Source organism: Vicugna pacos, chromosome 33, assembly GCF_048564905.1.
Source record: "Vicugna pacos chromosome 33, VicPac4, whole genome shotgun sequence".
In the NCBI taxonomy this organism is placed as follows: Eukaryota; Metazoa; Chordata; class Mammalia; order Artiodactyla; family Camelidae; genus Vicugna; species Vicugna pacos.
In genome coordinates this window covers 18,061,148-18,083,664 of record NC_133019.1, presented here as the reverse complement: position 1 = coordinate 18,083,664, position 22,517 = coordinate 18,061,148, and the positions used below count along the sequence as shown (strand labels likewise).

Sequence of the window (22,517 nt, the reverse complement as noted above, 5' to 3'; positions counted from 1 at the left end):
GAACCTAAATAATAATACTCATTTGAATACGAAATAGTTACTTGAAAACCTATAGCAATGCAAAGTCATATTTAGGATCAGAGTTGGGAAAGCCTTTTTGCTCTCGGTAAATCATAAATAAAATAAGTAAGTCCCCATCCTTTGTGTTATACACACAGTGTAGGGGCTCACGTGGACAGTATTTTTACTAAGATAAGTAAGTTCATTGAGAATGTAAGTCAGAGTACCCAACAACTTCTCTCTTATGATTCTTCACTTTAAAATCACAAGTTTCAATTCAATGTAGATTCCAATTGATTTGCACTCTCTTTTTAAAAAACGCCTATATTTTTTAGCTTTTTCTAATCCAGGAAGCAAATAGGTATCTTGTCAAGAAAAGTCCTGAGGAAGATTACAAGCATTATACTATGCTTTGTTGAATGGGTTTGGCATAGCTTCTAAAATATTATCATAAAAACAAATTGTCATCAATAGCATAATTGCTGCATGAATAATCTTAGAACAAGCGAGACCTTTCAAGGTTCTTTTATTGTAAGAAATCATTATGCTCACCACATAAAAAATGCTTTCTGGGAATTTTTTTTTTTTTTTTACAAAACATAACTTTCTCTAGTTTATATTTCTTGGTTTCAACATGAGATATCTAAAAGATGAAAGAAGATTTTGGTTCTGGCTATGGGGATGATACATAAGCCATTGATGGCATGCAGTAAATGAAATTTTTAAAAGTTGCACATATAATGCAATATTGGTGAGCAAGTCCTCATTACCATCATAAAATTTGGTGCTGAAATTAATAACTCTTTCTGCACGTAGATGCCAAAGAGCATCTTAACATTAATTAAAAACCCACAATGGTACTGGATGAAAGGGACACTGTTAACTCAATTTTATATATAACAAACGGAGCTGTAGAGACTGGGACAGATTATTTTTAATTATTCATAATGCCACAGTATGTCACTGGTGAAAATGGAAATAAGCATTGACTCCCACAACCATTGCTGCACTCAGCGTTGCCCTAGAATGGAATAGAAGCCTGGTAATTAGGGCCTCTGATTTCTACAGATGTCCTCACTCACTCTTCTGCCCTGCATTCCCTCAGCCCTAACGAATTCAGGATTAATTTTAAAATACATGATTAAAAACGTAGAAAGTTGTCTTCAGCTCCTTTAGGGCAGAAACCAGTTCTTTGATTTTTCTCTGAATTTCTCCATATTTCTTAGGCTCAGTTTCATGAAATATACCAAGTAAAAGAAGAGATTCTGGGCTGGGAAGTTAAACAGGCTTCTCTGAGAACTCTTAGAGACTTCACTACGCTAATGTACATTGCAAAACTCCAAGAAGGAAATATGATTTGCCAGTTTATGTAACCATCACATCTCTATTTCATGGGTGTGGGAGGAGACTAATGGCCTCCCAAAGAAGTCCATGTTGTAACCCCTGGAACTTTACATGACGAAGGGAAATTAAGGTTGCTAATCAGCAGGCTTTAAAGAAGGGAGGTTATTCTGGATTATCTGTGTGGGCCCAATGTGGTCACCAAGGTCCTCAAAAGTTGAACAGGGAGGGCAGAGGAGAGTCAGTTTAAGAGTAAGGCAGCATGAATACACAGTGGAGAAAAGACAGTCTCTTCAATAAGTGGTGCTGAGAAAACTGGGCAGCTACCTATAAAAGAATAAAATTAGAATATTGTCTAACACCATATACAAAAATAAAATGAATTAATGACCTAAATGTAGGACCAGTTACTATAAAACTCCTAGAGGAAAACATAGGCCAGACCCTCTTTGACATAAATCACAGCAATGTTCTTTTGGATCCAACTCCTAGAGTAATGGAAATAAAAGCAAAAATAAACAAATAGGGCCTAATTAAATTTAAAGGCTTTTGCACAGTAAAGGAAACCATAAACAAAATGAAAAGACAACCTATGGACTTGGAGAAAATATTTGCAAATGATGTGCCCAACAAGGGCTCAATTTCCAAAATATACAAACAGCACATACAGTTCAGTATCAAACAAACAAACAAACAACCTAATCAAAAAATGGGCAGAAGACCTAAACAGATATTTCTCCAAAGAAGACATACAGATCACCAACAGGAACATGAAAGATGCTCAACATTGCTAATTATTAGAGAAATGCTAATTAAAACTACAATGAGGTATCATCTCACACAAGTCAGAATGGTCATCATTAAAAAATCAACAAATAATAAATGCTAGAGAGGGTGTGAAGAAAAGGAACCCCTTTACACTGCTGGTAGGAATGTAAGTTGGTGCGGCCACTATGAAGAACAGTCTGGAGGTTCCTTAAAAAACTAAAAATAGACTTATCCTGTGATTCAGCAGTCCCACTCCCGGGCATAGAGCTGCAGAAAATGCCAACTCAAAAAGATACATTCGGATCAGCTTCAAGATGGCAAAATGGAAGGATGCGGAGCTCGCCCCTCCCACAAAAATATCAAAAATACATCTATAGGTGGAAATGTTCTCACAGAGTATCTACTGAACTCTGGCAGAAAATCTTGCACAAGCGGGAATATAAGGAAAATCATCGTGAAACTAAGTAGGAGAGAAAAAGAAAAGAAAAAGGAAATGAGGATGAAACCCGTGCCTTGGGGAGGCCGCGGCGAAAGAGGAAACGCGCCCTCACCCTGGCAAGGCCCCCTCCCGCCGGGAGCTTAGCTGGAACAGAAGGCGAGCTTCAGAAGCTCAGAGGAGAGCACAGGAGCTGCGGATGGAATGGAGAGAAGCCAGCACAGAGGGTCCCTGCGGTCCCCAGCCCAAGGCGTGAGCTGGCTGGTGTGTGCCAGGACTTGCGGCTGGAGCTTAGGCTCCAGAGGACGGACCCAGGGAGAGGACTGGGGTTGGCCGCACAGAGGCAGCCTTCGGGGGCTGGAGGGCGGTGCAGGCTGAGGCAGAGAGTGTGTGCAAAAGAGCGTGGGTCCACCGCAGAAAACTCCATTGTTGGTGCACACAGGCAGAGGGGTGCAGCGCTGCTTACAAGGTGTGGCTTGGCTACAAATGCCCCCACTGTTAACAGTGCTCCAGAGAAGGAAGGGGAAGGACAGAAGGATGCAGTAATAGCAGTCTCCTCCCCTCCGCGCCATGAACCTACAGGGTACGGCTCTCGGCCTTTCCGTCTTCACTGTTAACGCACTCTTGCAAATGGAGGCGGCGGGCAGTGTCAGAGCAGCCGCCTTCCCCGCAAACCCACAGGGTGTCCCCTGGTTGTAAAGGAATGCAGTCAGCCTGCGAAGCTGGGAAAGGCTGGGGAAGGATTCTCTGCTAGAGCTTCGAGAAGGAAAACAGCCCTGCTGACATGATTTTAGCCCTATGAGACCCACCGATTTCAGACTTTTCGCCACCAGAACTATAAGGTGGTAAATGTATGTTGTATTAAGGCACCAAGTCTGTAGTCATTCATTACAACAGCCACAGGGCACTAATACACCTGACTGACACTCCCAGAATTCGAGCTCTGTGCTACAGTCTGGGGGAGGATGTGCTGTCCCACCTAGGACAGGGGCCCGCATCACACTTGCAATCAATAAATATTATAGATTGAAAAGTGAATTCTTACTGTTTGAAAATCGTTGGGGTTTGATCATTGAGCCAATCTGTTTGCCTATCTATCCCACTATCTGCCTATTTTTAATTTTAAAATAATGATAACTAATCGACCACCTTGATTTATGAAGTAAGAATGTGCTTGCTTTAAATGATGTTATTATAATAAACTGTGGAATAGATTGGTGCATCTGAAAATTTTAAATGTACCCAAACCACGTGAAGCAGTATGTTATTTCCGACCAGTGCCAATGCTGGTGGCCTGTGCACCACCCTTTAAATAGCAAATAAAAAGAGGGTGAGCCCTGCTAGATCTTTCATGGTTCCCTGCTCTGGAAACCTTTCTGTTCTCCCAGGTGGAGTCCACAGCAAATCTTCCCTGCTCATGTTAATATAGTACATTTTAAATTTTAAAGTAAATATATTCTTATGAATGACAATTGGTAAAATAGAGAAAGAAAGAATAATTTTATTTTTGAGGGGGTTTTTTTGAGGGGGGTAATTAGGTTTATTTATTTACTTTAATGGATGTACTGGGGATTGAACCCAGGACCTAGTGCATGCTAAGCATGTGCCCTACCACTGAGCTACATCCTCCCCGAGGAAGAACGAGTAATTTTTCATCATCCATAGTCCTGGCACCTTAAATTACACCCTATTAACATTTTAATGTATTTCCTTCAAGACTTCTTTCTGTGCATAGATTCTGTTTTATATACTTGAAATCATATTGCATATCTCAGTTTTGGCAGATTGAATTATTAATCCCAATTCTTCACTTTAATTCCTCTAATAGAATTATACATCTGTACCCTTGCCACGCTGGTAAACAGAGAGTCCAACCCTTCATTCCCTTCTAGTGGAAGCATGCTTCTTGCCAAAGCTGGTGGGCAGAGAATGCTTCCTCATACCTTGACTTTGGGCTTGGCCAAGTGACTTAAATTGGTCAAAGGGATATTAGCAGACAAGCTGTTTTAAAATGTCGGCAGTTTGTTTACTCACAGAGTTCAAGAAAAGGAGGCATGCCCCAGGCCACACGGGGAAGCCCGAGGGTCGGTCAGGAAGCAGAGGGAACAAGGGAGAGATGTGGACAGGAGCCTTCTTGTGGTTTCGGTGGGAAGGAATGGGCAATTCAGACTAAGCAGGAGGGGCTGTTTTTAATCATTTCAGTAGGCTCTGTGGTGTAGTGAATGTTCTAGTGTTGTCTGGTATGTGGCCGGGGTGATGAGGCCAGGAGAGCCTTGGCCAGGAATGTAAGAGCTCCAAAAAGTAGGCAGTTGGGAGTATGGACTCTGACTGGTTTGCATGTGAAAGGCATACTGGTAAACTAGCTGTTCGCTCTCTCTAGGTATTAGCTAGCCCTGGCAGGGGCAGCCCCTCCAGGGTCAGCAAGGCAGCAAAGTGGCAAAAGCATCAAACACACAGAATTTAAAAAAAAAAAAAAACAATACTAATACAGCAGGATGCAAGCAGGGACTTGGAATGTGCTGATGTGGCTGGGCCTGTCCTCCCACAATGCGGCTTCTGTAAGGAGACGGGCTCCAGGAGCCACGGCTACGGGACAACCACAAGCGAACCCAGCTCAAGGCCAGACCGAAGTCCAACTGCCACTCAGCTGGAAGCCAAGCCAAACCCCAGCCAACCCACACGTGAGAAATGAATGTTTATTGCTGCATGCCTCGGAGATTTTGCGGTTGTTCGTAACGTAGCGTTGTTACCGCGATAGCTGAAGGAGACTCAAATAAGTACCAGGAATGGAGTCACTGCCACAATAAATCCCAGAATGTGTCATCAGCTTTGGGACTGGGGAGCAGGCGACAAGGAAATTGTTATGGGAGGCTGGAAAGATGTTGATCCGTGTTACAGAGCAGTGAAACTTTGGTCAAATCTGTTCCTTGCAGTAAACCGAAAGACAGGAGTTGGACTTGATGAAGCTGGCATGAAGCACCAGCACAACACACAGCGCTGACAGGGTAAATGGGTTGTTGCTCATTGCATTGTAAAAGGTGTAGTAAGAGATGGGTTCAGAGGGAAACATGACCAGTTTTCAAACAGAATTGAGAGTGAACAGAGTTCAGAAATCCTAGGATTTGCAAGAATGAAAAATTAAACTGTATTAGGAACAATTTATGTCAGCTTGAACTAAAAGTGACCATGACTCTTTGAGGTGGAAAAATATCTCTGGGCTCCTCTTCTCCCAACTTGTTTCAGGCAGGAAGCAGGCTAGAAAGTTGTCCAGCTACCAAGTTGGGCATATTCTCCAATGCCGTCTTCAGATATGGCCAAGGGGAAATCTTGGCAGAAAAGGACCACCCAAAGAGTGGCACCAGGAGCTTGAGGGGAAATCAGACCGGGGTCTGTGAAGTTACCCCCAGGGAGCAGAAATGGGACCCAACCCAAGAACACTCCCTTCTCCCTGGGTAGGGAAACCCGGCAACATTTGCCTACCAGGATTTCACAATTGCTGTAAGCTCATGACTGCTATATATCTCTCACTCTTCCCCTGTTAGAATGGGGGTGTTTATTGTGGTCATCTTGTTCCAGTTCCTCTTTTGTATGTTGGATGTGGGAGGGGAGAGATGACTTGTCTTTTTAGTTCAAAGGTCTCTAGAAAAGAGAAATCATGTCTGGAGTTGACGTAGATCCAGAGATGCTATCTTTCTAGCCTAACGCCCTCATGGAATAAGATTTTGGGGGATGTTGGGATGGGGGTGAGTATATGTGGCAGGGATGTAATAGTGATGGAAACTAGGCTGTGGTTGACCCAATTATTGGTGCCAATTCTTTATGCCCCTTTAATAGCATTATTTATATACATTCTTGCTGCTTTCTCATGGCAGGTAGAGGATACTTTCCAACTCCTCAACTTTAGTCTTGGTCATGTGACTTGCTTTGGCCAATGAGAAGTTAGCAGACATGAAGCAAACAGATGTTTAAAATGAGCAGTGCAGTTACAATAGTCCTTGTGCCCTCTTGTCTTCTTGCACCCCAGGGGTCTTCCAAGAGAAGAGCTTCCCCTGGTAGCAGATGTCCTTCAACCCAGGCTCCAAAATAAATATAGTGTATCATATCTGAGCCTGCAACCAAAGCCAGATTCTCTAACTCCAAAAGCAGATCCACATCCCAGCTAATCTGCAAACATGTGCATGAGAAATAAATGTTTATTGCTGTGTGCCGCTCAGATTTAGTGCTTGTTTGTTACGCAGCTTTATTGGGGCAATAGCAGACTAAGACATGTATTTTCCATGTCATTATGTATTTTTAAGAATACTTTAGTAAAAACATTAATTCCACTGAGTAGGTTCACTTAAGTAACTAATCCTTGATTATGAGTCATTTGTTTTTTCTGTTTTGTTTTGTTTTGTTTTAGTTGGGGGAGCATTCTATTTTCTGCTTCTTTTAGAAGTGCTATAATAATACAGTGATATATAAATTTTTCCATACTTCGGTTTATTTTCAGGGGGTCAAAACTGGATAATAATAACTACTTCATAGGGTTGGTGTGAGAATGAAAAGATGTGAAACATATACTAAGTATGTTATCTGTTATATAATATACATTTAATAAATGATCATTTTTATTGACTTTTGCTGTAGAGTCTTAGAAGTTTTTTTTTTTTAAAAAGAGAGATTGAAAGCTCTCGACTTGAAATGTAAAGCTGTTTTCCAAAAGAGTTATCCCAATTTACATGGCTAATAGCAATATGTGGGTTTCAGCACACCTTCCAACAACCGCTGTTTTCTTAACCTTCGGCTATGTTGACAGGTGGGAAACAGCATCTCACTGACATTTTAATTTTTATAGCTTTCACTACAAATGAGATGGAACTTTTTAAATGAATTTTCTAATATATATATTGTCTCCTGTGAATTAAGAGTTAACACAGTTTCCATCAATCCTCATGAGGCTAGTCTTCCTCTGGCCTCAGGGACCTCCCTGGTGCCCAAGCCTAACTGACTTTGTGCTGTGTAGTCACGTGGTTACTGCACACTTTGATGTAGCTAGTGCCTCCTGTTGACAGGATTACTAGGTTCAATAAAACACATTACTAGAATTTCTTTTACCTGTTTCTTTTTACTTTTTTTAAATGTAGCTACTAGAAAATGTTAAATTATATACTTCTGTTGGGCAGTGCTGGTTACATCCTTGAATACTGTTTGCTCTGAAATCAGTCCTCTGTGGTTAAAACATTGCCCTCACCCTCACGCTTGTTCTCCTGATGCATATTACACAGTGCATCACCCGTGGTCTGTTGTCAGACCTTCGAGATAATGCTGTGCTCAGTCCAAATCCCTCACCTCCGACTCCACTTTACTCCCCAAGCCCCGCCTCCTCCTGACTCAGTTCCCTCCTCCTGCAGTCGACCCTCCCATGTCAGTCAGCACATCTCAGTTAGGATCTCTTACATTTCCCCCGGTGAAGTGGCAAACTTGATAAGAATTTTCAACCTTACAATGTATTTAAAACAGTTGGTAATCTCTTTTATCTACATGTTCATATCCTATTTACATTATTTCTATCACTGAAGAGCATGATTTTGCAAAGTTCCTTTTCTCTTTCGCTGTTGAAATGTCACTAACGTACAAAGCTAATAAACAATTTCATATGTGTTCCAAATTCCCCCGCCTCTGCCCACACTTTCCAACACAACTCAGCATCCTCTCAAACCACATTAGTGTAGACAAACAAAGGTTATTATGCCTGTCGCTGTAACAGTCAGAAGTTCCCCAACACCAGCTGCAATTAACCAAAATGTCACAGATATTTACTCATAATTTCTGGGGATTTTTAGTCTAGAGGGCAGGGTGGGTATGTGCTAACTTACCTGGCTGTAATAGAAGAATCTTAAAAAGTCACTTATGAAGGACCCAAGGGAAAAAAAAGAACAAAAAAGAGTCCTTGCTAATGCAGGGCGGAATTCTTAATGTATTGAAAGGGATTATGTTGTCACTTGGAAATTCAGCCTCATTTTTGAGATTCACAGCTCTTTCTCGGATTTTCGCCATTGTAGGGCTTTTACGCCATTGGGAAATAGCTGTGGCACATTTTTAATGCCAGACCAGCTTCCTCCCGGGCTGCTGTGCCTACCCAGCATGCTCGCTTCCACCTCCCTCCACACCCCAGTGGTACCCAGGGAGTCAAAGCCAATTTGCATATGTAATCATGTGGAATAATAAACTCAAGTGTACTCTCTGGGGTGCACCCTGGCTGCCACTCAGCTCCCTGCAACTAGTTTCCTAAGTGCCTTTGAGAGATGCTGAGAACACCATGTTGGCCGTTAACCTTTTAACTGTTTGGCTGTTCTCTGCTCCCACTGGCTAGGAGCCCAGCTCCAAGAAGGCACGGGAAGTGGGGCAAAGGAAGAGTTTCCTTCTTTCTAAGACTCATTGGGTTACACTCTCTGCAGCCCGAGGGAGAGAGTCAGGAATGCTTTGAATCAATGTGGTTTCAAAGCAGTCATTATTCTGACAATGTAGTTTCATGAAACGAGCTTTTATTCCTTCTCGACAAGTCACATAGAGATTTCCCAAAGCATAATACCAGGAAGTAAATAACTATTGCCTTGTTTTATGACTATGAGAAATTTCTGCGAAGATGCCTAAATATTTTGATTACTTTAAAAGCAGACGAGCTGATGTGCAGATATTTACAACATCAGAGGACTGTTCTGATCGAATCAGTTTCAAAAAATGCAACATAAAAGGTAGGACATTCATCTTAAATAGCAATGTTAAAATGGGTGGTTTGGTATTCTGCGGCTTTCAGAATCTAATTAAACACTAGAGTGATCGATTTGAGGGGGAAGGGAATTACTCGGGATTTAGTAGTCAGATCAAAATGCAAAAGCACCTGCTCTACCTCTGGAATGTAAAATAATCATGAACGATCCCAGTGAATGACTGAATGGCAGTCAGTGTTTTTCACCTACATGGTCTTTTTTAATCTTCGAAGCGTGTATCTGGGAGGTAGATATTATGAATCTTTAATTACTAATACTTCTGAGGTTGGGGCTTCCTTCTCTGTTGCTTATAAGGTCTGAGAATCACTCATCTTTCTTGAACTCAGGCATATCCACTCAGGAAATTCAGCAGAATTTCTGCAGGTTAGGCTTGAGCTGTTTTTAGGTGAGGCTCCAAAATGCAGCTGCAACCCAAGTGACACAAGTGTACCCTCTTTTTGATTCAGTAGCTCAGGGTTCTGCCTGGTGCTCCGGGCTCCTAGAGCAACAGCACAGAGGGTGTTTGGGGTACACGAGCTCTGCTGGATTATACACATATCCCATCTCTCCAGCGTGATCAGAAGCCTCTCCAGGTTTACAGTATGAGAAATCTTATCGCAGGGCTCTGGACAACACACACTGATAAACGTTCTTTGATAATGAGATTCTGTAAAATTTCAGAGGCCACCTTGTCTTGACCCCAAGGCAGAAGATTGAGGGTGACCAAGGACCGAGTCATCTTGTCAAGGCACAGTCAGGGCACTGGAGCTGAGGACATGGCAGGGCCCAGCCGGGCAGAGAAGTGAAAACCTCCATTAATGGCTAGAAGTTTTGAGAGAGGAGGCAAAGTCAACAGATATGCATCAGAGAACAGTTTTCAGTTTTGTTCACTGTTCTTTTTTGGTTGCTTTTGTTCCCTATTATTTTTTAAGAATCTTGAATGCACTCTCAAATCTAGGGGGCCAGAGCCCTTTCTCCGCGTCTGACCCTCTGCTGATGTCAGCCTCAAAAGCTGCCCAGGGCTGTTTGCACCCTTCCTGGCAGCACCAGCCAACTGGCTTCACCTAACAAGAGTTGAAGAGTCCTTTCATGCAACTACCTAAGACCCTGCCTAGTTTTTAATTTTGTTGCTGCGAGAACAGAGAATTGATTGTGGGTGTGGTGATATAGTTATTTTGGCACATTTTTCTCCTGACATTTCACCTTTTCCAAGGATACTGGCAACCCTGAGCTCCTTACCTCAGGGAGGAGATACAGCTAGTCAAAGAAATAGCCAGTGGGCACGTTTTGTCTCTGTGTTTTAAAGGAGGGAACATAGAGCTTGCGGATGATATATAGACAAAATGGGTGGAAGAAGTATGGTACAGAGAGCCATTTCCTCCACTCACTGCCTAGAACTGGATTTTCCATGAGCTGAGGGAGGGGGAAGAAGAGAAGGCGATTAGAACAGACTGAATGGTGAGTCCAGGAGCCAAGTTCTCTTTTTTTCTAGGCAATGCCCCTGGGGAGGCAGTCACACCCCCAAAGAGGGAAATGGCTCCTTGCAGAGTCTAGGCACAATGGTCCATTGCCTTTTAAGGCTTCCCTGCCCTCAAGTGATGCAGCAAAACATTTGTGTGAGCCTCCAACCCTAAAGGGCCATGCTGCAGACCAAATGCAGTCACAGGGTAACTCAGCATAAGAGATGACTCCCTATTTCCCCAATTTCCCGGACAAGGCACTGTGTGCAGTCCCTCCAGGGTCTTTGTCTCCATCCCATGGATGCAGGGAGAAACAAAAGTTACCTGAGATCATTACTCTTAGCCTGGCAGTAGGAGGGTTAATGTAGAATTGAGTTAGAAGAAATGTTTAAGTTATTTTTCTCTATTAATTGAGTCTGTGGACTGAGATTTGTACATCTGCTGTCTGTATAAAACATTTATAACTACCTAACACGGAATAAATGCCCCAAATGTTATCTGTACTATTAATATTGATATTGTTTATTAGTGAATTCAAAGTCAACTACAAAATCTGAAAGATATTTCTCACCTGTATAACTGTCAGTTGACTTCCACATGGTTCTTGTGTCCAGGTGGGAAAATGTTGATTCAGTTCATTGCTCTTTTAAAATCCATTCTTAAAAAAAGACAAATGTTAATTAAAGATTTATTGTCACTTTAGAGGAAAGAAAAAAGGCGAGAGTATGGAGTACACGTCTTCATTCCACAGGAAATGGCCCTTGTCTCTGTTTATTTAGCACTTTGCCAATTCCTTGGACAAGAGGAAAAATGGACATGAGAGGTTTTGCTTTGCTAGATTTGACCATTTGTTCCAGCTGTGCACCTTCTGCATCTCAATTACGTTAACCAGTATTTTGGCTGCCCATGCAATAACACATGATCTTAAATTTAATCACCATATGAATCTACTACTTCAACTACTTGAAGCTTCTTTCCTTTCCCCTCCTCGTTCTTTCATTTTACCATTTCTGCAAACCTCTCATTCTTAGACCATTCAGTGCATCTCCCTCTGCCTCTCCTACATCCTGGGTGAAGGTGTAGTTCTACAGCTGAGGACAGCCGCACAGAAGTCATACATCAATGCCAACTGGTGTCACAACAAACCATATCTCTCAAATCCACCTGAGCCCTCAACACTGCATAGCACTACCTCTCCTCCCTCCGCCAAGGTCACATCACTCTCTTCTGGCTCTCCTCCCATCTGTCTCCCTGACCTTTGTTTCTCAGTTTTCTTTGTAAGTGCCTTGTCTTCTTTTCTTAAATATTTGTGCTCCCTGTGTTCTAGCTCTCTTCTCACTCAGCACACCTGAGAAATCTCAGCCACTGTGAAAACTGGATGAGCTAATGAGTCCCAGATTTGTGTCTCCAGTCCAGAGCCCTCTGAGCTCCATATCTGTATGTTAATAGACATCTCCACCCACATTGTTGACATACTTTAAACGCAAGTCCAAAATTTAGCTTGTTTTCTATTACCCCATTCAGCAACTCCTGCATTTTCAATTTTGGTAAAGACTACCACTATTCCTTTTTGTTTCCCTGGTCCGATCTCTGTCCCATTCCTTCCTAGAATACTGGATTCCATCCCATGTTTATTAATAAAGAAATGTATTGCCTATTTCTCCAATAAAAATGTCACACACAATATTCCTGCACCTAGTGAGTATTCAATAATTTCCATGATCTACTAGCTTAATAATCTTACCAGAAATGAAAATGAATACACTGACAAAACTCACATTTAAGAACTAGTGTCAATCCTTTATGATCATTCTCTTCCTTTTCTAAATGTTCACAAATAATCCATGTAACATTTTGCTTGGGGTAAACATCAAGCTTATTGGCTTATAATGCATGAAGTTATGAGAATGAGTAGACTCATCTCTTTTGGAAATCAGGATAAGATCTTTCTCTGTGTCATTGTCTGGACATGTGCTGATGCTCTGTGAGTCCTCATGGGCTGTTATTTGTGGTTATGTGATCTTACCTGCCCTTTTTCCAGTAGCCCATGACACGGTTACTATGAACCCAGTTGGATAGCTCTCTGTCTCTAAGGATTTAGATTCCTCTTCCCCATGTATATTTTTCCCTTTCTGACTGAAAATACTTCTCTTTGACCAAGATGAAAAAAATTAAAAAGCTAGTTTTATAGTTCTGCTTTTTTGCTGTTGTCTGTTAACATTGCCCAATCTTCCTTAAGCAATAAATATTCTTTATTTTTCTTACCTTAAAAATGACCGAGGCTCTACTTTTGTGGTCCTGAGTCCTTTTTGCAAACCTCTACTCAGTCTGGGTTTTAACCTTCCTCGTCCAGCCTTTCCAGCTTCCTGACACTTTCCATTTCTGTTTAGTTTCTTTCCTCTTCACTGGTTATACTGTTTTAAAAATCAGTATTAAAATCTCAACAATAACAGATAGCAATTATTGAGCATTTATTGTGTCCTAGGCACCTCACATTCAATTTTTTAATTTCACAATAACCCAATAGAGTAGGTGTCAAAAGCTCACAAAAGAAGTAAATCCAGTGAATCACCAAAGTAGTAATTAGTAAAAGCTTACTGTGCACACAAGACAGTGTACAAACGGGGGACTCTCAAACCAGAACATGGACAGAGGCTGCAGGATATATTGCTATAAAGCATCCTGTTTGTTGAGAAAGCAGCAAAGTGACTACTTAGTCTTCACAGTGATTGGTTATAATATTAGAATTCTCTTAAGTGGTAGGGAATTAGTCAGTGGTTACCTCATCAATCTTGGGAAACAGTTTAAGCTTTCCTTATGATTTCCAGAGGCATAAGCAGGAAATGATCCACGTCAAGTTCAGTCTTGCAAAATAAGCTAGATTAAGCCTTGCTTGTATGACCAAACTGGTTTCGTCTGCTTAGGGAATTTTCAAGGCTGGTTTTCATTTGTTTTTTGACACAGGTATTATTAAAAATCCCTGTATCAGAGATGAGGAAATGAGTCTTTATGAGATTCACAAGCTTTCCAAGGTCACCGAGCTGGTAAACAGCAGAGCCAGGAGCTCAAATCCAGTTGTGAAGGACTGAAAGCCAGTGTCCTACTGCCTAAGTTTACAGGCAAACTCTCCTTGTACGTAAAAGTTGGCATGGAACTGAGTGCACAAAGTCAAACATGAGTGAAAAGGGCTGTGTTTGCATTTTAAACAGGGAATATGCTTTGCTTCCACAAAGACTGTATTTCTCTCTCTCTCTCTCTTTTTTATTTTTTAATTTTCCCACTTTCTGGAGAGATACATGTGGAAAATAGTTCTCTCAAAATACCAAAGGTAGTAATGTGAGCTTGGGGATGAATGGCAATGGATACCCAGGATACAGGCCTGGATGAGAAGTGGAAGGACCGTGCTTTGCTGGAAAGCACATTTCCTACCTCAGTGATTCTCAAAGTGTGGACCCCTGATCTACAGCATCAGCATCACTGGGGGGATTGTTAGAAATGCACCTTTTTGAATCCAGGCTCCCTGGTGGGGCCTGCAGTCCGTGCCTTAACAAGGCCTCCAGGTGACTCTAAGGCACTGCATGCTCAGGTTTGCAAACCAGTGCTCTCCCGAAAGGGAACACCTACCACTCCCTTCCAGCTGCTGGTCTCCAGGAGGGGAATGAGTCCCAGGTCATCAGACTCTCCCACATTTAAGGAAGCTGGACGGATCAATTATTTTCATCCTCCCAGTTTTTAAATACTGCCCCAAATGTTTATAATACTGTATAAGCTAAAGAAAACATGGCTGGTTCTGGCCTACAGACCACCAGCTAACGACCTCTGAATAGAGTTATATTAAATATTAGATTTATTTTACTAGTAACTATGTATTGAAATATTGATTCATTGACCAAATGAATTACAGCCTTCTTTTCATTTTCAACTGCTTGTTGTTCGGGAAAAGCAATCTCCCAACCTTACAATAGGACTGAATGGAGTTGAAATGTTTTGATTATTAAGGATTTGGGGCCTTATTGTAAGGACAATGGAAAATTATTGACAGATTCAAATACAACCGTGATTCTCCAAAAACTGAGTCCTTAAAAGATCAGTTTGATTGTATTACAGACACTCGATGGCGACGTGTGGATGTAAAACAGCTTGGTTAGGAAGTTATTCTAGGACTCTTAGTGGGATGTGGTGTTGGGTGGTGGTCATAAAAATAAAGAGAACAACACAGATTTAATCAGCATTCAGGAAGTTGAATGGATATGGCTTTGTAGTTACTGGTCGCATGTCAATAAGTCAGGAAGGCCTGGTGCTAAGGGCCATCACTGAAACCAGCCTACAGCATTCACACCCCAGCCTACTCTGACTACCCACCCCACAGCTCCACAGAAGCCCAGGCTTATTACAGCTCCCTGCACCTGCTGCCTCCCTCACCCCATAACTACATCATGTTCTGAATCCCTAAGCCTTGTACTCCACATTTGCAAATGCATATACTGCCTTGAGAAAGCAAGTAACCGCCATTTATAATTTTAATCCTATGGGAAACTGTGCTGAGTCCCAGACCAATCAGCTTCTGGAAAATAGTCTATTTTAAAGTTAGACAGCCCTTGCCCTTTGTTCACTATGGGATCCCCATATTTAGAGCCCCCAAACTATATCCTCACTTAGTTATGAATTCTAATAAGGTTCTGAACCCCTAGGACAATTTTTTTTCTATGTCTCATTTTCCTTTATAAGAGAAAAATGCATTGGCACAATTTCATCCTGCCAACCTGGCAAATGTCTTCCTGCTTGTCAGCCAAAATCTAGGACATTAAATGTTGATGTTATACCTACATTGAAACACTGAACCTCTCAGTTTAAGGTATATTTATAATTTAGGGCATTTTGGGTTTCCAGGGCAAAATAAATGAAATGAGCACCAACTGTCTTTGTACTTCATTACCATCCATCCTAATGAAAACATGGTAGAGAAACTTTTATAATACGCTCATTTCTTTTAGGGATTGAGAATTTAGGATCATGAATACTTATCAAAGAAAGATTATGACCCTTACTAATAAAAGGAAATATTAGGTCAGAAATAGGCAGCGCATATTAACACAATGCTCTGAAGAGCATTTTCTGAAATACAGTAATCATTTGGAAATTCTTCATTAGCTAAGAACCATCCTTTTCAACATGGAAGTGCCTATAAAGGGATTAGGTCAATACAGTATACGCTCATTCCATGAAGATAATAGATAAAGATGTGAACAAGAATTCATAATAATATATTTGTATGGTCCTGTACAATTACACATGCTTTCCACCCAGTCTAAGACCCACTTCCCTCTTTTTTTTATTTTATTTTTTATTGAAGTATAGTTGATTTATATTGTTAGTTTCAGGTGTACTGCAAAGCATTTCAGTTATACATATACATACATAGATAAACATTTTTTTCAGGTGCTTTTCCATTATAGCTTATTACAAGAAATTGAATATAGTTCCCTGTGCTATCCTTGTTGTTTATGTATTTTATATGTAGTAGTTGTATCTGTTAATCCCCCAAATCCTAATTTATCCCTCCCCTCCACTGCTTGCCCCTTTGGTAGCCATAGTTTGTTTTTTATGTCTGTGAGTCTCTTTCAGACCCACTCCCCTTATTCTACCTTTCTCCGGTAGGTAAGGCTCAGATACACACTGTGGGTGGAAATGACACACCATGAGGCAAACAGGAAATAGAAGATTTAGATCAGAATAAGTGGCCCATCAACACTTCTTAGGTACAGGAAAGAGCTCCTTTTTCCCTCTCATGATACTAGGACCCAAGGGAGACAGAAAATGTAGGCACCCAAGAAATACGGACAGAAAGAAGACAGATGGACCTTGTCCTTTTGCTTTGGCTGTTCTCCAATGAGACTGCAAAAGCAGCATTTAGTGAGATAAAGTTCTATCCATCCTGATGATGGCTGCTTATTTAGCGAGAAGAAACGTCAGGACATCATCCAGATGAAGAAATGGACTTCCCATTTGCATAGGGAAATTGAGAGTTTCGTATCGTCTTTGCTGTGGGCTGCCTTTTGCTATATGGAGTCACCCTCAGCTTAGTGGGATTAGGAGCGAGGTGGATGAGAGCTATAATTTCTAACTATTCCAAGATTAAAAAAGAAAATGAGCCAGAATTCCACTACTACTGTGCTTTTCAGGAATATTAAAACAAAAGGACCTGAGATTTAGGATTGATGGCTGGGAAGGTATTATCTTTATATGAGAAATAGAAGCTACCTAGTAATGGAAGAATCTGTAGGCAAAATTTATCACCTTTCTGGATGCTATACCTTAAATAGAGCTTCTTTGGTTAGTACTTAGTAGTTAGAATCAGTAAGCATAGCAGCATACGGATTTGAATATCGCTGTTAAATTCCGTATAATCAGCAAAATGCAGAGATGAATTAATATTATTTCATGTTATTTTGTTTTCTGCTCAACAGAAGTAAGCTGGTGCAAAGTTGGACTACCCTGTAAAACAGAACTAGAAATTTTTCTCTTTCAAGGTCACAGGGAAGAAAACTGAGCAAAAAAAAAAAAAGAAAATTAAATGTTAAATCTGAGTCAGATCTAATATTTATCAAGCATCTCTACCTTGGCTAAAATATTTAATCCTCTCAAAGCCACCTGAGGCATAGGCATTACGATTGCTGCTTTATAGATAAATAAGCTGAGGCTTGGGAAGTTAAGTAGCTAACTGAAGGTCGTGCAGCAGAGACTTGCAGACGCAGGATGCAAACATAGGTATATTTTATGTGGATATTTCTGATTCCAAATTCTGTGCTCCTTCCTAGGGCATCTTAGTTACCATTTGATCCATTTTACAGATAAGAGAACCGATAATTATATCTTCTCTCCTTTGACAGGTAAGAAAACTGTAGCTCAGAGTAATTAAGCATCTTCCCAAAGTCAAGTAATTGGTTGATGCCACAGAATTCAAACCTACTTTTTCACAATGGATTTGCCTCCAGAACAGAGGTGCTATGATTAAATCTAAGCCAAAATGAGGAGGGAAAAGGTTCATATCAACATTGTCATCACTGGACACACAGATTAGAGCAAGTCTACCAACTCTGGCCATCTGATCTAAAGATATGATGGGATAAACAAATGAACCAAAAAAAATAAGTTGAGAAGGAGGCTGCTGATATGGGAAAGGACTCCAGGTATGCCTGGGTCTCAGATAAACTGAAAGCTGAACATGGGCATGGTATCACTACTGATATTTCCTTTAGAAATTCAAGACCAGCAAGTAGTATGTGACTGTCACTGATGCCCTGGGACCAAGAGACAATCAAAAACATGACTGTAGGCAGAGCTCAGGCTGACTGTGCTCTCCTGGTTGGTCTTGGTGAGACTGAAGCAGGTATCTCCAAGAACGGGAAGATGCGTGAGTGTCTTCTGGCTTACAGCCTAGGGGTGAATAACTAAGTGGTGTTAACAGAATGGATTCCACTGAGCCACCCTACAGCCAAAAGAGATGGGAGGAAATCATTAAAGAAGTCTGCACCTACATTAAGAAAGTTGCCTAAACCTCAACACAGTAGCATTTTCTGGTTAGACATGACCATGTGTATAGTGACAACATGCTGGAGCCAAGTGCAAACACACTATGATTCAAGGGATGGAAAGTCCCCCATAAAGATGGCAAGGTCAGTGGAACCACACTGCATGAAGCTCTGGGTTGCATCCTGCCACCAACTCTTCCAACTGACAAGCCCTTGGCATCTTCCCCTCCAGGAGGCCTACAAAATTGGTAGTATTAGCACCGTCCCTGCAAAGACTGTTACCAAACCCAGCATAATAGACACCTTGGCTCTAGTCAATGTCACCAGTGAAGTCTGTTGAAATGCATTACAAAGCTTTGAGTGAAGCTCATCCTAGGGACAAGGTGGGCGTCAACGTCAAGAATGTGCCTGCCAAAGTTGTTCATTGTGACATCATGGCTGGTGATGACAAAAGTGACCCATCAGTGGAAGCAGCAGGCTCCCCAGCTCAGGGGATTATCCTGAACCACTAAGGCCAAATCAATGCAGCCTACACACCCATGCGGGATTGGCACATAGCTCATGTTTGCTTGCAAGTTTGCTGAGCTGAGGAAGAAAACTGATTGTTATTCTGAAAAGAAGCTGGAGGATGGCCCCAAATTCTGTAAATCTGATGATGCTGCCATGATCTAAAGGGGTCCTGACAAGCCCATGTGTGTTGAGAGCTTTCCTGAGGACCCTCCTCTGGGTTGTATTGCTGTTCAGACAGTTGCCATGGGGGTCATCAAAGCTGTGGATGCGAAGGCAGCAGAAGCTGGGAAGGTCACCAAGTCTACCCAGAAAGTTCAGAAAGCTAAGTGAAGGGGGAGAGGTATAGCTCAGTGGTAGACCTCATGCTTATCATGTGCAAGGTCATGGGTTCGATTCCCGGTATCTCCATTAAATAAAAAATAATAATGATAATAAATAAATGCAATTAATAAATATTGCCTCCTCCTCAAAAATAAACAAAAATTAAAAGAAAATATTTCTCTTTTTTGAATTAGAAAAAAATCTTTAATTATAGAATAACCTTTATAACAATGTCAGATTCCCGTGACTTTTCTGCAGCTCTCAGAACACCATGAGTTTCATGCACAGGTTGGAAAGGGACTAACACAGAGAGGAAGCTGCCGCACTGTCCCAAATAGCTGGGACCTGAGCCCTCCTTCCACCCAAGCAGTTGCAGGTTTGCACCTGGGAATTCAAAACAGCTGAGTGCATGAACTGCCTCATGTTTCAAAGTTATTTAAACAGAAAGTACACCTACCATTTCATTAAGACAAAGAAAAGAACACAATAAAGCATGGTGAAGGATCTGCTAGCTCAAAGGCAAGCACTCTGTTGGAAAGGGGCATACTGACAGCAGAAACGTGAGTGTAATTGTGTAGAAATAAGGAAGAAAGCATTTTTTGGGGAAAAAAAAGGGAGTACAGAGGCAGTTTTAGATTTTTAAAAAACTACCAGTTCTGAAATTGTCTTCCTTTTTCTCAAATCCAAATTACCTATCTAAAAATCTTTAAAAGAAGAAAGCTAAGTGAATAATATGCCAGTCTTAGTCAGTGGTGGAAGAATTGTTTGTTTCTGTCGACCCTTTAAGTTTAATGGTAAAAGACTAGTTAACGACCTGCACTGTAAAACCTTCAGAAGGAAAGGAAAAGGTTGTGGATCATTTGTTGTTTTGTGTGTATGGCAGTTTCATTAGTCTTTAAAATCAGGACATTTTAATGGAAACACCTTGACCAAAAATCTATCACAGAATTTTAAGACCCATGAAAACAAAGTTTAATGAGAAACCCGTGTCTTTTTTTGGTCAAGACTGTAAATTCCTATAGTCTTATTTAGGTAAAAGATATAAGTAAGAGTCATCCATAGTCTATTTTTGGTGTTCCATCCTTTGAAATCAAAATTTCATAATTCTGGGTTAATTTTCTTTTCTTGGTGGGAATTTTGGGTTTTTTCACCTTGTCTAAGAGGAAGAATCATCTCTGTTTTTTGAGGACACAGTGAAAAGCTGTGGGAGTCTGTTGGTTGCAACCCCTTAGGTTAGGACAGACAAGCAAAATAGTATTTTTGTTTGTAGATGAGCTCTTGTAAGAAGATCAAGTTCTGTAATATTGAAGTCCATGTGTTACATACATTTTGTGTAGTTATATCAACATTGAGTAAATTTGTTGGTATAATCTCAAATTTTAGTTTCATAGTTATTGGAATGTGCATTCTCACATTTACAAACATTGAAGTAGTTTAAAGAACCTATTATTAACTAGTAATCACTGCCCTGCTAGAGTTCATTGTATCTAGAGTCTAGAAAAAATAAAGCTATTAAGAAAATAAAGCTACTTGAAGAAAAATAAAGAATTCATACTCAGAACTTCTAATGTCTTCTCCAGGACTCTTTTCATTCTGCAAAACTGTAACGTTCTATTAAGTCCAGTGTTTATCCTTTTTAATGCCATTTGTAACCTTTGCTTACCAGATACTGCTTAATCTAGATGACATTCAGGGTCACCCTGCTTCTTAAAGCCTAGACAAGACTGGTTTCCACCGACACACCTTGTGTTGAAAGTCCAAATCCCCCTCCAAGATTTCTGTCTATTCCTGGAGACTTCACGTTCTCATGACCACCTCCTGCTTCAACGGACTTCTTGTTCTCCCCTTGGCATCTCGCAACTTCTTCTTTATTGTCTGGGTTCTTGAGCTACCTTCCTTAGTTTTAAACACAAACAAAATTGTGCACACACAGCCTTTGTGTAGCAGATTTTACAAAAAGTTTGGGGAAATGAAGACATAGAGGAGTTTGCTCTGCCAACCCACAGCAATTAGAATTGAATAATAGTCATCTTGTTCTAGAAAGTCTTAGGCTATCTTCCCGTGTGGTTCAGCCATCCTCTCTCCTTTCTGTCCCCTTCTGCCTCCAACAACTTTTTTTTTTACTGCAAAGTTAATTCTGCCCTCCATTGGTTCTGCTCCCACTCTGAATCTGTGGTGGGCTTGTTTTTTCATAACTCAAATATTCCAAGGTATTTTCTTCTTTTAAGACCACTTACTCCCAGCAGAAATTCTGCTATCAATGTTTAAAAAAGCAAAATAATTTTTTAAACCATCCACACTATACGACGTGTTCTAAGGAGTACACAGGGAAGAAAATCTAGTCATAAAGAGTAGCTAAGATGTGTATTGAACTAATCTGCAAAGCAGCAGTAGGTACCACGTGCAGAGTAGAGTGACCATGGGTTGATCACTGGGAAATCCCTCTTGAGGAATTATTTTTTTTTCTCATAAAAGTGCCTTTTAATTGACCCCGGAACAGCCATTTGTCCTGCTCAAGCACCCAAGACACTCCCCTAATCCAGAGACTCCGAGTCATTTAAGGTGTTTCCTAGTGTTTATGTTTTATGAATAAAAGGAAAAATGTCAAATACCACCAATGTCTTGGTCGCTGAGATATTTAGATTTAAAGAAAGTTAAATGCAGAAAAGGATCCTCCTATTTTGATTGATCTAGCATCGAATAGGGAAAGAAATGCACATGACTCAGGGTCCCCTTGGGCCTCACCAGCCTGTGAAAACAATGAGATCATGCGCTATTTAACAGTTCAGTCCCTACAACACGCCCACCTTCCCCGGGGGCCCCCCAGCCTCCTGTCCTGACCGATTATGAGGAAGGCCAACACAACAGAAATTCAGCTAATACAATGATGAAAATTAAATTGCTTACAATTACGGGGAGGAAAGTTGTCTGAAGGCTGAAGAAGAGTTAGTAACTCTAGCAGGATGACCATGAGCAAAATGGCCCACTTGAAGTTTAAGTCACCTATGTCGTTTTCTGAACTTGAGTCACCAAGGCTCAAAGGTAACAGCTTCTAAATGTCCATCTGTTTCATCTATTTTAGTTTTATTCTAAGGTTATCTGGGGTTTCCATTTCCTACCAAAGGAAAAGTACGGACACTCAGAAAGCAACTGACTTTGGGAATGGAAATCGGTTTAAGTTCATGTTGCTCTGTTCGTGTTACAGGCAAAGAGATAAACTAGTAAAGTCAGTGAAAAGGCAACCTTGCAAAACAAGTTTTTAAATAATGCTGCTACCACAGGTCTTTCATTCCTCTCTGGGTCTAAAGTTGTTTTATTCATAAAGGTCTAGCATTTGGTGGCAAAATCCGAACTGAACAGACGTGAGGCTGTCTGCAGTCATTATTCATCCTGTTTC

At 41.0% G+C, this 22,517-nt stretch overlaps 1 pseudogene; it reads left to right on the top strand.

Annotated features, from left to right (window-relative positions):
* Window positions 1-17,784: 17,784 nt before the first annotated feature.
* On the top strand, window positions 17,785-19,281 carry LOC102527714 (elongation factor 1-alpha 1 pseudogene; annotated as a pseudogene).
* Window positions 19,282-22,517: the final 3,236 nt, after the last annotated feature.